The sequence below is a fragment of the Schistocerca cancellata genome, chromosome 3 (genome assembly GCF_023864275.1).
Source record: "Schistocerca cancellata isolate TAMUIC-IGC-003103 chromosome 3, iqSchCanc2.1, whole genome shotgun sequence".
NCBI lineage: Eukaryota > Metazoa > Arthropoda > Insecta > Orthoptera > Acrididae > Schistocerca > Schistocerca cancellata.
Genome location: NC_064628.1, coordinates 343,557,256 through 343,572,832, shown reverse-complemented (window position 1 = coordinate 343,572,832; position 15,577 = coordinate 343,557,256).

Below are 15,577 nucleotides of genomic sequence, written 5' to 3'. Positions count from 1 at the left end.
GCTTTACCACCTACTCTTGTACTGAAGAATGTAGAACCTCCGAACAGAATCAGAGAGCTTGTACCTTTCCCGAATACACGTAAACTTCGACACAAAGACATAATTGATTTGGCTCTTAAAAATATAAAATCTGCAGCAGACAAAAGGAGAAAACTACACGGTAAAGCAAATGCAAAGAAATTATATATTGGTCAGAAAGTTCTCATTAAAGCTCATTCATTGTCACATAAGAAGAAACACTTGAGTCACAAATTCTTTCTAGTTTACAATGGACCTTACAGAATCCGATGTATACCACATGATAATTGCGTTGAAGTTGAAACTCTGCGTACTAGGAAGAGTAAAGGTTTACATCACATTTCTCATGTAAAACCATTTATTGACAGATAATCTGCTTTTTAACTTAGTCTTTGCAATTTTCACTTCACGCTACTTGTACAATTTGTCACACTGAGAAACTGTTAACATGCAACTATGTTTTAAAGCTAACTAACCATCCAGTCAAGAACATAGGTAACTTAGACAAGTAATTGCTAATGCATTGTTATTGCGAACAGACGACACAGTGTTGTTATTTATACATTCCTCCTTGTTAGTTGCACGATTACGTAACGAATATACGGCTTACATACTTAGAACATATACCAGCACTGCTAATGAAATTTTCATGCAACATTTTGGTTTGCTTGAGAGTGGATTCTGGATTTGAGGTGCTTTCTGTGAAATGCCAGATGACACAGTGGTTAGTTTATGTGACAGCTACACGATTATATCACGACGTTACTAGTGCGTGTCAATTTACAATGTTGCTTTTGCGGTGGGTGTATCTGTTTTATATCTGCACAGTTTTTCTGAATTCTTCTGGAAAGCGAAACATGTTTTAGTAGTAACTTTTGTGGTATAGCTACAATGAGACAGCCTTTTCCGTAGCACAACAATACGTTACAGCACAGTACGTTCTTCACCACGACAATAAGCGTAATAACTAAGAAATCTATACGCAAAGCATTTCACTTTTGTGTATCATGAGGTAAGTACATTGACTTCTGCAGAACTTAGCTTTCGGAGGACGATAACTACGACACTTCCACAGAGATTATCTTACAAGAAGACGCACATTTAGCGCTACAGGACACGTATTTGAGTGATTAATTTTGTACTTAAAACATTTACTTTTTAAAGATATTTGAAGTACAATGATACAAAGGTTTTGCGTGATACATTTCATTCCATTGGTGTAATCTGTAACACCTGAGGGTATAATTACAATAAACCTCAGGGGGGTACACGCCTACTTTGTGTACCATGTGTTTGGCAAGCACAAGGAGCCCTAGCTAATATGGTATTTGCTTATACAACTTTACACATCGGTACCATATTTCTCTAACACATAAATTACACAGCTATCTGATCATTTAACAGAGAAACAAACATCTTTTTACTACGTCAGTGACACATGTTTACGCAATTACACCGTTGGATAACTTCACACTTACGAAATTGTATTTTGTCTGTGCTGTATGAACTGTTCATATTTTTTTGGTACCATTGTGATACTATGAGAGCTTTGAATGATGTATTTGGTAAAGGAGCATGATTTTAAAGTACGTTTGAGGCAGATGACACTTTTGACATGAGCAGAGAATTTTCTTTAGGTTTTGAAACAATTGCAGAAAGCTACGACGTTTTTGAGATTTGACTGAGGTGTTATGATGTTATTATTACGACGACGATGTGTATTATGCTGCTGATGTATGTTTATGATCAATAAGCTAATGCTATATGAGTAATTTGATTATGCCACGTATGTTATGATGAAATATTGAAGAAGTATTGACGAATAAGGTAAGGAATAATGAGTAGTGTTTAGGGACTCTTGACTTGTGAAAAAGGATGTTGGAAACCAAGAATCGTACTTTAAGAATTATGAAATGTGTGTGTAGATGCGTGAATGTATCACAATGCCGGCGAAACTTTTTTGGACACTGTTATATTCATAGGATTTTGTTTCTACACATTTGCAACGCACATTCTTGACCTGTTAAATATTTTTATATGAGACTGTCACTGTAGCGGAAACTGCTGTCGTAAATATTTCCATAAGAAAGTTAAGTGACCACCTGCACGTGCGTCGTCGGCACACAGCTGTGTCAGACACCTGGAGAACAAGCCATTAGGGTGTGCCTTTCATCGCTAATGCGACACGCTCGTTACTTGAAAACATATGATTACTCGCACTTTGTGCTAATTACTGAAATGCTTATGAATTGATGGGAAATATTCGTACATCTGCACACCTGATTATGACAAGTGTCTTTCTCCGAGAGTTGAGTGCTACTGACTTACGAAATGCCACATGACTATTGAATGATATTTTTATGCTTTCCTTTTCGTAGTTGCTTATTTCATTTGATGTCTGGTTTCCAGCTGTGTTGCAGCATTGCTTTTATAAAATGAAATGCATTTGCTAATGTGAACACTTTCTGTCAACAGATCTATTAAATAATTATTTTTTGATCCACATTCTTTAAAAAAGGAGCACTTGGAAAGGAAAGAACAATAAGAAGGAACTAGTAACAGTAACACATAACTTTCTTTTCAAGTACATGGTAATATTTTTTTTACAATAAGTTGTTGTGGTGCACCACTTTAATTACATAGACATTAGGATGTGAATAGACATTTTCTGCATTGTTGTTTTTACTGTAATATTTTTCTGCTTGAGCTATGTCATGTATAGATATAAGTTTTATATTTCTTATATTTTTATATTTGCTGCTGCTGTTTGCCAGGCATAGTGTTATTGAATTTGACTTTTGCTAATTTATGCTGCTAGCTTTGCCAATTTGCATTTTTTGTCATTGCTGTTTGTGATAATTTGTTATGTGATGCTGCATTGCCTCGTCCCTTGGTATATATATCTCTGAGCTCAGTAGATTTAAGTTAGCTTAAGAGGGGTAGACTATATAAGAAACTAACTATGATGACTTGGAAGAAATGTATTGAGAAGCTATATGAAAATGGTTTGGGCAAAAAAAAAAAAAAAAAAAAGGATACTGTACAGTGGAGAAAAACTATTTTTGACAGAGGATGTGAACAGAATACAGAAAGCAGGCTTAGATAGGACTTTTGGGAATAATGACGAATGAAGGGAGATCTCCAAGAAGCAAAGAAAGTTTTGTTTGCCAAATACTGCAGTTAAACAAACCCTGTCCTTTCCTTGTGTTATCCCACTATGTCTTTGTGTACCCTTGTGTATTTGTTTTCTTCCTGTCTCTGTGTAGTTTCATAGAATTTTTTCTTCTAATATTAAGCTACATTCACTATGATGAGGAATACTGTTCTCCTCAAATATAATTGGCATTAATAATATGGTATTTTCTTTGTAAAGATGTTAGACATTATTTATTCTGTTTTGTTTTAATGCTCATGTGTGAAGTTGACGTTTCAAAAGTGATTCTGATCTTTTATTTTTGTACTCATGTCATCATTCCTGTAACACTGATGTATATGTTTATTTCTATTCTTTTGTAAAGCCCCTATTACTACAAATATTATCTGTATTGTTATGTTTTTAATGATGTATTTTGTATCTTTGTAATTGTATTCTTATGTTATATAATTGTAATTGACACCCGTTCATCATATTATTAACTTGTAAGCATTCATTTCACTGCACACTTTTCTGTTGGTCATACTATATGGACACTATGTGAGAAGTTGGGACTGTTAGTGTTTGCACGTGTGTTACTAATTCAGCAAGGGACTGGATAACAGCATTGCTGGTTCTAAGGACAATTCCAAAAACTTTGTGAGTGCACAAGTGGTGGTTATGGACTTGCTATATTATCTGCAAGACTCTTCAATGGTGATTGTGCACCTGCACAGTCACAACAGATGGCTACTGGCCATCTCTACAAGGACTGCAGTGGGTCTGCATCTATGATGACTCACCAATACCACAATTTCTACAAGGACTACAGTGGGTCTGCGCCTCTGGTGGCCCACCAATACCGTAACCTCTACCAGGACTACAGTGGGTCTGCTCTGTGATGACCTACCTACCAATATTCTTCAAACTTCGACTGACTCTGCTGTGGGTTTGCTCGGTTGTGGACTATTACCTGTCAGCATGTCAAGAGTCAGCACTGTCTTTCCGTTGGAAGGACAACACTACTTCTTCAAGACTGCATGGTAATCCACTACTTCCGTGTGCATTGTCTTTTACTGCTCAGACTTTGATAAAAGAAACGGCAGTTTTACTGTGATGAATGATCAGGACTGTCTTTATGGACTGTGAGAAAATTTTAGCTTTTGACCAACATTGTATAAATAAGTGTGTGCATTTGATATCTTTGTTATTGTAATTATGAAAAAATTTTTCATATGTGTATTGGCCACTGGCCAAAAAAAATTTGTAAAATTTTTTGTGGGGAGCATGGGGGCTATGTAAGTAGGCTGTTTATGTTTTCTTTATGTAAGTTTGCGGTTTATGTTTTCTTATTGGCAACGTTACGTAGCGCTCTGTATGAAAATCGCATTGTTGTCTGCCATTGTTGTCATGAACTGCTATAGCTGGATGTTAACAGCGCGTAGCGTTGCGCAGTTGGAGGTGAGCCGCCAGCAGTGGTGGATGTGGGGAGAGAGATGGCGGAGTTTTGAAAAATGTCATGAACTGCTGTATATATTATGAATATTAAGGTAAATACAGTGTTTGTTCTCTATTAAAATCTTTCATTTGCTAACTATCCCTATCAGTAGTTAGTGCCTTCTGTAGTTTGAATCTATTATTTAGCTGGCAGTAGTGGCGCTCGCTGTATTGCAGTAGTTCGAGTAACGAAGATTTTTGTGAGGTAAGTGATTTCTGAAAGGTATAGTTTAATGTTAGTCAGGGCCATTCTTTTTTAGAGATTTTTTTGAAAGTCAGATTGCGTTGCGCTAAATAATATTGTGTGTCAGGTGAAGCACAGTCTGTCAGGTTAAGCACAGTCTTGTATAATTTGTTCTAAGGGGACGTTTCAATGGGTGGCGAAGTTCCAAATGAGTCCTGAGTAAAGTCAAGCATGTCCTGCCAATCCAATATGTCCATCACTTGTTGAAGGGAGGGATTGACTAGTTTCAAAATCTGTTCCCTTATACGAACATCAGAAACGTTCTTTGCAATTGCATCACGTACCATAGTATCTGAATAAGGGAGTCCACATTGACACTCAAAAGCGCAATCCCTAGTAAGGCCTTGCAAGGTTACAACCCACTCCCAATTAGTCTGATCTGCCGTACGTTTTGTACGAAAGAAGGTATACCGTCTGGCAACTACATTGACTGATTCTTTGAAATATGCATCTAATGCAGACAAAATTTCGTCGTAGGACAGAGTTGCTATGTCGCGTCGGGGAAACAGTTTGACTATCACACGGTACGTTTGTACACCGACCGAAGACAACAAAAATGGCTGCCACTCGTTACCTTGAATTCTGTAGGCGGCGAGATGGAATCCAAATTGGCGTGACCACTCAATCCAGCTTTCCAGTGCAGCATCAAAAAGACGAAAAGTTGGTGCAGCTGCGTGTTGTGGCTGCGTTAGCGGTGGAGCGGCGGCTGCCACGTCGTTTTGCATTGCACGTTGATCCTGGATGAGCTGTCCAAGGGCATCCAGTAATGCTTGCGTCTGCTGATTCTGTAAGCGATAAAATTCGGACAGTATATCTGGAGATGGTGGCGAAGCCATTACACAAGTAAATCAGGGCAGTATAGTTAAGAACGCGGTATTGCCTCATCGCCAATGTTGTGGTTGGCAGGAGAGCCAACGCCGTGTTACTAGAGAAAGCCGAAAGGCACGCGTTTTAGCTCACGCAGGCTGGCATGAGGTCTGGAACAGGACAAGGAAATTAGAATTTAGAAAAAACGGACGTAGCTGGTGGAATACTTAACTTTAATCCATTAATGGTGAACGTCGCTCTTGACGGTAAATTATTCACAGTATCAATAGTAACTGGTAATGGCGCCTTGCTAGGTCGTAGCAAATGACGTAGCTGAAGGCTATGCTAACTATCGTCTCGGCAAATGAGAGCGTATTTTGTCAGTGAACCATCGCTAGCAAAGTCGGTTGTACAACTGGGGCGAGTGCTAGGAAGTCTCTCTAGACCTGCTGTGTGGCGGCGCTCGGTCTGCAATCACTGATAGTGGCAACACGCGGGTCCGACGTATACTAACGGACCGCGGCCGATTTAAATGCTACCACCTAGCAAGTGTGGTGTCTGGCGGTGACACCACAGTTTGACTGTATTATGTGACGTGAGCGAATGCTTCCGATTTTTGTAGGTTTCTGCGGACTGGAATGAAACTGTTTAAGCTAGGGTACTTCAGATTATTTGGTAGAATAGTAAGTGAAATGAGAAACAGATCTCACATGTAATATACTATTTCATCATACATTAACTACCTTTTAGCGACATCTTAAATGAGACCTCTAATCTTATTTTGAAAAATATGCAGCAGATTTTGGTTTCAAATACAGGAGACAAATCCATACAGCTGAGCTGGTTAATGAAATCGCGGCTTTCAGATTCATTAGAAAGAGCACTGACGCAGCTTCCCACCTGGATATTTTAAACTTTTTTTTTCCTTCCAAGTCTCTGTCGTTTGTTAGCTGACTGTGTTGTCTCACAATTGGCGGCGTTGTCCCCAGCACTGATCGAGGCCCTATGGTTCTGATCGAGTGGAAGGACTGAAGGAGAGGTTTCGAAGTTTCTGTGACAAGCTAGGCCGCGACTTCCTGGATTTGTGCCATAGGGTTGAGAACTAAAGGGTCCCCTTAAATGGGTCAGGTGCATACTACACATCACAGGCTGCTACTCTGGTAGCTGACTGTTTTTTAGATTAGGATGCTCTCCATTCAGTGCAGATAACGATGACTGTCGGAAACCCAGAAGTATCAGTTCACGATCGAAATAAATGCCTCCCACTGATGAGAGTATTAAAATCTTAATTTCAAACTGCCGAAGCATTCGCAACAAGGTGACAGAGTTTGAAGCGCCCATGAGGAGCAGTGGAGCTCACATAATACTAGGTAATGAAATATGGTCGAAACATGATATTGACAGCAGTGAGATTTTTGGGGGAAATTTGATTGTACATTGAAAGGACTGGCAAATACACTATGTGATCAAAAGTATCCGGACACCTGACTGAAAATGACTTACAAGTTCGTGGCGTACTCCATCGGTAATGTTGGAATTCAATATGGTGTTCGCCCACCCTTAGCCTTGATGACAGCTTCTACTCTTGCAGTCATACGTTCAATCAGGTGCTGGAAGGTTTCTTGGGGAATGGCAGCCCATTCTCCATGGAGTGTTTTCTGAAGAGAGGTATCTATGTCGGTCAGTGAGGCCTGGCACGAAGTCGGCATTTCAAAACATCCCACCTGTGTTCTATAGGATCCAGGTCAGGACTCTGTGCACGCCAGTCCATTATAGGAATGTTAGTGTCGTGTAACCACTCCGCCCCAGCCATGCATTATGATCGGGTGCTCGATCGTGTTGAAAGATGCAATCGCCATCCCCGAATTGCTCTTCAACAATGGGAAGCAAGAAGCTGCTTAAAACATCAATGTAGGCCTGTTCTGTGATAGTACCACGCAAAACAACAAGTGGTGCAAGCCCCCTCGATGAAAAACAAGACCACACCATAACACCAGCGCCTCCGGATTTTACTGTTGGCACTACACACGATGGCAGATGACGTCACAGGGCCTTCGCCACATTGTGCACCGTGATTCGTCACTCCACACAACGTTTTTTCCACTGTTCAGTCGTCCAATGTTCACGCTTCTTACACCAAGCGAGGCTCGACCATGAATTCCAAGTTTTCCCACCTCTCGCCTACCTGTCATATTACTTGCAGTGGATCCTGATGCAGCTGGGAATTCCTGTGTGATAGTCTGGACAGATGATTGCCTCTTACACACTACGACGCTCTTCAACTGTCGGCGGTCTTTGTCAGTCAAAAGACGACGTTGGCCTGTACGATTTTGTGCTGTATGTGTCCCTTGACGTTTCCACTTCACTATCATATCGGAAACAGTGGACATAGGGATGTTGTACCTTCCGTTTGAAACCCAATTAGTTGTAAGCTACGGCACAAAGTTGACAACGGCAGTAATAAATACATGGAGTCTGGTGTTTGTAAGATCAGCTGCCAAGACTCTGACAGTTTTTATATCGGTCAGACAGAAAGGAATTTCCAGACTCGTTTTAGAGAACATACGTATAATCAAAACAAGAGCGCTTTCGGTACACATTTAGACAGAGAAAGACATTTGGTAGGAAGCATAGACAATAATATGAAAGTGTTGCACAGGGCGCCAAAGGGACAGTTACTGAACCTACTCGAAGAAATGGTGATTTATGTGAACAGAAAACGACAACCGGAATTACTGCTGAATGAACAGAATGAGTTCAATCTAAATACTTATTCTGATATATTCAGAGACCTACTAGTTTGAGTAGCGTGGAGCACCCCGGTGGACTGACGTGCGTCGGCCGCCGACGAGGAGAATACTGGGCCTTCCTCCGAAAGCTCCACCTCAGGAAAATAAGGATACTACGACATGTCACCATCGAGACCACACGCTGGATATAATATCGACTACCGATTTTTTGACTTCTAAAAAACAGCTACTATTTTGTTAATTGTACTACAGTTACGTTTATGGAAACTTGTTACAGTTTTTGTACTAGCTTATACAGATTGTATGTTTTACCTAGTCAGGCTCGTGGCTGTATTATATTAGTATTTGTACTTTTTATGGTATTTTAAGTATGAATCCAATTTCACATCAGTTACGTTTTATTGTCAGACACTCGTTTGCTATGGGAAGTAATTTTTTTTTAAATAACTAATGATTGTGCATGCCGCAATTTAATCATCACATTGGCGACACTGGTTTAATATGCGCTCTAGCTAAAGTGCCCTCTGCTGGCAATAGTCTCTTGTGTAAATACCAGACGTAATCTGTGCATTACCAGCACGTACCATGTACTCACATATTTAACTTGACTACGATTTACATCAGAATATTTTAATCGTATGTATACCTGCTATACGTGGCTATAAACATTTATAATTTTATATTTTATGCATCGCTAAGACTTGTTAGATTTAGCGTTAACTTTTTGAACCTGTCGCTCACACAATATTTATCTTTGTAACCGATCTGAGGATGACAGTATGTCGAAACCGCTAATAAAGTGTAAGAAATCTGTGTGATCAATACGGACTTGTGAAAATAAAGTGCGAAAAATGATTGCGGACTCATTTACAGACTTTATGTCTTCAATTAAGAAAAACTGAAATGCTTAACTCTGTTTTCAAATGTTCGTTTGCAAAGGAAAACCTAGGAGAATCCCCCCAATTTAAGCCTCGTACTACAGAAAAGATGAATGAAACGACTGTTACTGTCAGCGGTGTTGAGAAACAGCTCAAATTGTTAAATATGAACAAAGTTCCAGGGCCTGATGGCATCCCAGTCAGATTCTATACTGAATTTGCGGCTGAGTTAGCCCCTCTTGTAATTAATTATATCGTAGATCCCTCGAACAAAAATCGGTGCCCACTTCTTGGAAAAAAGCTAAGATCACAACCGCCTATAAGAAGTGTAGTAGAAGTGTCCCACGAAAATACCGTCCAGTATTCCTGAAATTGATTTGTTGTAGAATCTTAGAACATGTTCTGAGCTCAAACATAATGAGGTATCTTGAACAGCATGATCTCCGCAGTGGCAACCGGCATGGATTCCGAAAACATTTATCATGTGAAACCCAACTCGCACTTTTCTCACATGACATGTTGAAAGCTTTGGATCAAGGCAGTCAGGTAAATGCAGTATTTCTTGATACCCGAAAGGCATTTTACTCAGTACCACACCTATGCTTATTGTCAAAACTACGATAATAAGGTGTATCAAGTGAAATTTGTGATTGGACAGAGGACTCTTTGGTGGGGAGGACGCAGCATATTATCTTATATAGAGAATCATCTTCCGATGTAGAAGTAATTTCCGGTGTTCAGGTATGGGCCAGGGAAGTGTCTTGGGATCGTTGCTGTTCATGTATATTAATGACCTTGCAGACAATTTTAATGGTAACATCAGACTTTTTGCAGACGATGCAGTTATCTACGGGGGTTGGAACTTAAATAGTGGCAACTATTTATTCACAACCGATACAAAAGAGTTACATGTTTGCACCTGTTACTGTCCTTCAAAGTAGTCACCAGAGTTGTGTAGAACCCGTTGCCAGCGATTTAGAAGACGTAGTATACCCTTAGCAGAGCGTGTTCTGTTGATGGTACGAATGGAGTGGTCTAAAGTTATGGCGATTCTCGTGTACGACTGTGATGGTGTTATCCTACCGCATTACGTTCCTCCACGGCAGACTTTCAGTGCACAGTATTACTGTTTGTTTTTGGAGCATCATCTGCGACCAGCTTTTCAAAAGAAGCGGCGACACTTTCTGCGCATCCCATCCATCATTTAGCACGACGATGAGCGGGCGCATACAGCGCAAGCTGTGGCTGGTCTGTTCGGTCGATGGGACTGGGAAGTACTGTACCATCCACCACACTCCCCGGACTTACGTTCTTGTGACTTTGATTTGATTCCGAAGGTGAAGGAACCGCTTCGTGGCATTCGCTTCAGAACTGTTCCAGAGATTCGACAGGCAGTAGACCGCTCCATTCACACCATCAACAGAGCAGGCTCTGCTAAAGGTATACTACGCCTTCCACATCGCTGGAAACGGGTTCTGCACAACGCTGGTGACTGTATTGAAGGACAGTAACAGGTGAAAACATGTAACTCTTCTGTATCGTTTGTGTATAAATAGTTGCCACTATTTAAGTTCCAACCCTCGTATAAAGAAGTACTATCTGAAAGAAGCTGCATACATATTCAGTCAAATTTCGATAAGGTTTCAAAGTGGTGTAAAAATTGGCAACTTACTTAAAATGTTCTGAAATGTAAAATTATGCACTTCACAGAAGGAAAGAACGTGTAATCCTATGCTTATAATACCAATTAGTCAATATTGAAATCGGCCAACTCATACAAATACCTGGTTGTAACACTTTGTAGGGATTTGAAATTAAATGATGACATAGGCTCAGCCACGGGTTAAGCAGGTAGTAGACCGGTTTATTGGTAGAATACTGGGGAAGTGCATCAATCTGCAAAGGAGATTGCTTACAAATCATTTGTGCGACAGGTTCTAGAATATTTCTTAAGTTTGTGGCAGTCATACCAAATACGACTAACAGGCGATACTGAACGTATACATAGAAGGCCAGCACGAATGGTCACAGGTTGGTTTAATCCGTAGGAGAGTGTCACAGAGATACTGAAAGAACTCAACTGGCAGACTCGGGTAGAAGATAGACGTAAACTATCCCGAAAAAGTCTATTAAAATGTTTTAAAAACCGTCTTCAAACGATGACTAAGAATATACTACGACTCCTACGTATCGCTCACATAGGCATCTTTAGGATAAGGTTAGAATAATTACAGAGGCATTCAAGTAATCATCTTCCCGAGCTCCATACGTGAATGGAACGGGATGAAATCCTGATAATTGGTATAGTGGGACGTACCCACTGCCATGCGCCTCACCGTGGAGTATAGATGTAGATGTACGTGTAAATGTAGACTGTCTGTCCGTCCATCTTACATGTTCCTTCTACACTATGTGATCAAACTATCCGGACACTCCCAAAAACATACGTTTTTCATATTAAATGCATTGTGCTGCCACCTACGGACAGGCACTGCATATCAGCTACCTCAGTACGAGTAGACACTAGACATCGAGAGAGAGCAGAATGCGGCGTTCCACGGGATTCACGGACCTCGAACGTGGTCAGACGAATGGATGTCACTTGTGTCATACATCTGTACGCTAGATTTCCACACTCCTAAACATCCCTAGGTCCGCTATTTCTGATGTGATAGTGAAGTGGAAACGTCAAGGGACACGTACAGCACAAAAGCGTACAGGCCGACATAGTCTGTTGACTGACAGAGACGGCCGATGGTTGAAGAGGCTCGTAAAATGTAATAGGCAAACATCTAGCCAGACCATCACACAGGAATTCCCTACTGCATCAGGATCCACTGCAAGAACTAAGACAGTTAGATGCGAGGTGAGAAAACTTTGAATTCATGGTCGAGCGGCTGCTCATAAGCCACACATCACGCCAGTAAATGCCAAACGACGCCTCGCTTGGTGTAAAGAACGTAAACATTGGATGATTAAACAGCGGAAAAACGTTGTGTCGGCTGATGAATTACGGAGCACAATGTGGCGATCCGACAGCAGGGTGTGGGTATGGCGAATGCCCTGTGAACGTTATCTGCCAGTGCGTGTAGTGCCAACAGTAACATCCGGAGGCGCTGATGTTATGGTGTGGTCGTGTTTTTCATGGAGGGGCCTTGCACTCCTTGTTGTTTTGCGTGGCACTATCACAGCACAGCCCTACATTGACGTTTTAAGCACCTTCTTGCTTCCCACTGTTGACGAGCAATTCGGGGATGGCGATTGAAACTCTCAACACGATCGAGTACCTGTTCATAATGCACGGCCTGTGGCGGAGTGGTTACACGACAGTAACAGCCCTGTAATGGACTGGCCTGCATAGAGTTCTGACCTGTATCCCATAGAACACCTTCCGGATGTTTTGGAACGCCGACTTCGTGCCAGGCGTCAACGACCGACATCGATACCTCTCCTCAGTGCAGCACTCCGTGCAGAGTGGGCTGCCATTCCCCAAGAAATCTTCCAGCACCTGACTGAATGTAAGCCTGCGAGAGTGGAAGCTGTCATCAAGGCTAAGGGTGGCCCAACACCATACCGAATTCCAGTGTTGCCGATGGAGGGCGCAACGAACTAGTAAGTCATTTTCAGCCAGGTTTCCGGATACTTTTGATCACATAGTGTATCAAGTATTGGCGATGATTCAGTTATGGTCTGCGCTAAATTCTACCAGGTGACACCCTCTTTCATTACTTTCCCGGAGCTTATGTTCTACTAGTAGTCTTCCATCTCTTCCTATTACCGAATTCTAGCCAGCTATCATAGTAACCAAAACAATTTCCTTTATCTCATAATGCATTCTGTCAATCTCTTCGTCGTCTGACTAGCTAGTACTACCGTTTTTGGATGTTTGCTTTGTGTCTATCTTGGCCACTGTAAAGCATTCATAATCCAGTTCACTGTAGTTTCCTATTGTCTTATTAATTATTATATCTACTCCTGCATTATCTCTATCGGATTTTACGTTGATAATCTTGTACTTACCTAACCGAATATCATATTCTTCCCGCTACTGCACTTCGCTAACTCCCACTATTTCTAGTTTCAACTTACCCATTTCCCTTTTTACATTCTCTAACCAGCCTAGCAGACTGAGATATCTAAGAGACCACGTTCCGACCAGTGGAAGACCAGATTTGTTTTGCGTATATCCTCCTAAGTAGTCCCTATCCAGAGCTCCGAATGGGAGACTACCTTACTTCTAGAATATCTCACTCGAGAGCATGTCATCTTCATTTAACCATTCAATACAGCAGCACGCCCTTCGGAGGAAAAAGTCACGTCTGTATTTTCTCCTTGCTTTCAGTGTTTCCCAGTACCACCACAGCGACGCCTTGTTGACTGATGTTGTAATGCCAGATCATTGAATGATCCACCAACTACTGAAAATGGCGCTCCCGCTCTTCAGGAAGCAAAGGTTAGTCTGGCCTATTCACAGACCCTCCTCCGTTGTGATTCCACCTAGGGTACAGTTACATGTATCGTTTCATATATACAGCTCGTTTACGAAATATTTATTTTTCAAAAACATTTCATTTTTATTAAATCTACAAAATTACAAAATTTTCTAAATGTGTGCAGCCTTAGCAGCTCTGTCAAGGGAGCAACAACTCGGTATGGCTTTACCTGGACAACCTTGTTGCTGGCATTGGCAACATAAACTATACCAAAAATGGCATACTTCTTTGAGAGAATAATCTTGGAACCTTCCCGTCTCCCCTATATCTCTTTTGTTAGGCAACCTTCCCTTCTACAATAACCTATGAAACCTTCCCTTAGGATTTCTATCTCTTGCTTAATAATAACAAATGAAATCTTCCCTTTGAAATTAATTGTCTTTCTCAATAATAATAAGTGCAATCTTCGCATACAAATTTAAATGCTGCTTATTAAAAGTGATTTGCTGATTATTTCGACGAAACATAGAATGTGTCGTCGTCGTGGCCCTCAGTCGTTACCTGCAATAACCCAAAACTGTTCCTTACCTTTTTTACTGTTACTGGATCGCCATCTGACTGCTACATCGAACTGCGACATGAATATACTTACTCTGTTTTACTATACTCTATTAGCTGCTGGTGGGCTGTCATAATAAGTGGCTGTATTTATTACCAAGCTGATGTTATTCTTTAATGGCAAAGCTGACGTTATTCTTCAATTAATTTGACTGAAGTTACGTAATTCGTAGTTAAACTTTTTCTTGACAACAATAAAATTTTGCGAAGTTTTACGTTGATGGTTTTTGGGATGGATTATAATCAGTAATGCGATATTGCTGGCAAAAATTAATTATATTCTGAAAACGATTCTTCGGATATTTACTGTTGGTAATGACATGATTTTACAAACGTGCAAATGGGGCTTACTTTTTACAATAATCTTACAACTAGCACTGCGCAAACATACCTTCAGTAGTCTTGAGTTTCTCAAAAAAAAAAATAATTCAATAATACTAGTTCCTCTTGTGATAACAGTTAGCTGACGTCTCTGTACATCCGCTAAAGTGCGGTCTTTCCCGCCAACAACGCTTTCTGGTGCAGACAATCCCTGCTACCATTACAAAATGTATCAATGCGCGGTCTTTCCCGCTCTTTTCTTAAAATGTATCCATACGCGGTCTGTCCCGCCCTTTTTAAAATTGTATAAATGTGCGGTCTCTCCCGCCAACAATACATTGGTGCAAACATTCCCTGCTACCACAATTATTTCCAAAATGACAAATATTAAATATTCCTACTTAATCCTATTAATTAAATATAAACATCTTTCATAAATTGTGGTTTGACAATAGACAATAGAAATATACACATCTTACAATCTGAATGCGTTTACACCCATTTTGTGAAATCATACAGTGATTAAAATCTGTCAAGTGTACTCCAAAGAACAATTAGAGAAGAGATGGTCCGTAATGTTAAAGAAGGAAAGGTGGTGTCCTTAATAGTTTTCTGTATCGTAAATTCTCCAAGTTCATTTCTGCTAGACGTAGTGCCAAGGTGAATTCTGCATGTAATGAAAGTGTCACAGCAAGAGGCATATTGAAAAAATAATCAAGAAAGCATTGGAAACCATTTTGAGGAAGCATAAAAAGTCCTGTAGTTATGCCATGTAAAGTGGACTTGTCTGGCCACGAAATGGCTGTACTAATGGATGAGCTGCCTTTTATGGTGCAGCTGCTCTGTATAAACGACTATTACCTTATGGATTTGGTTAT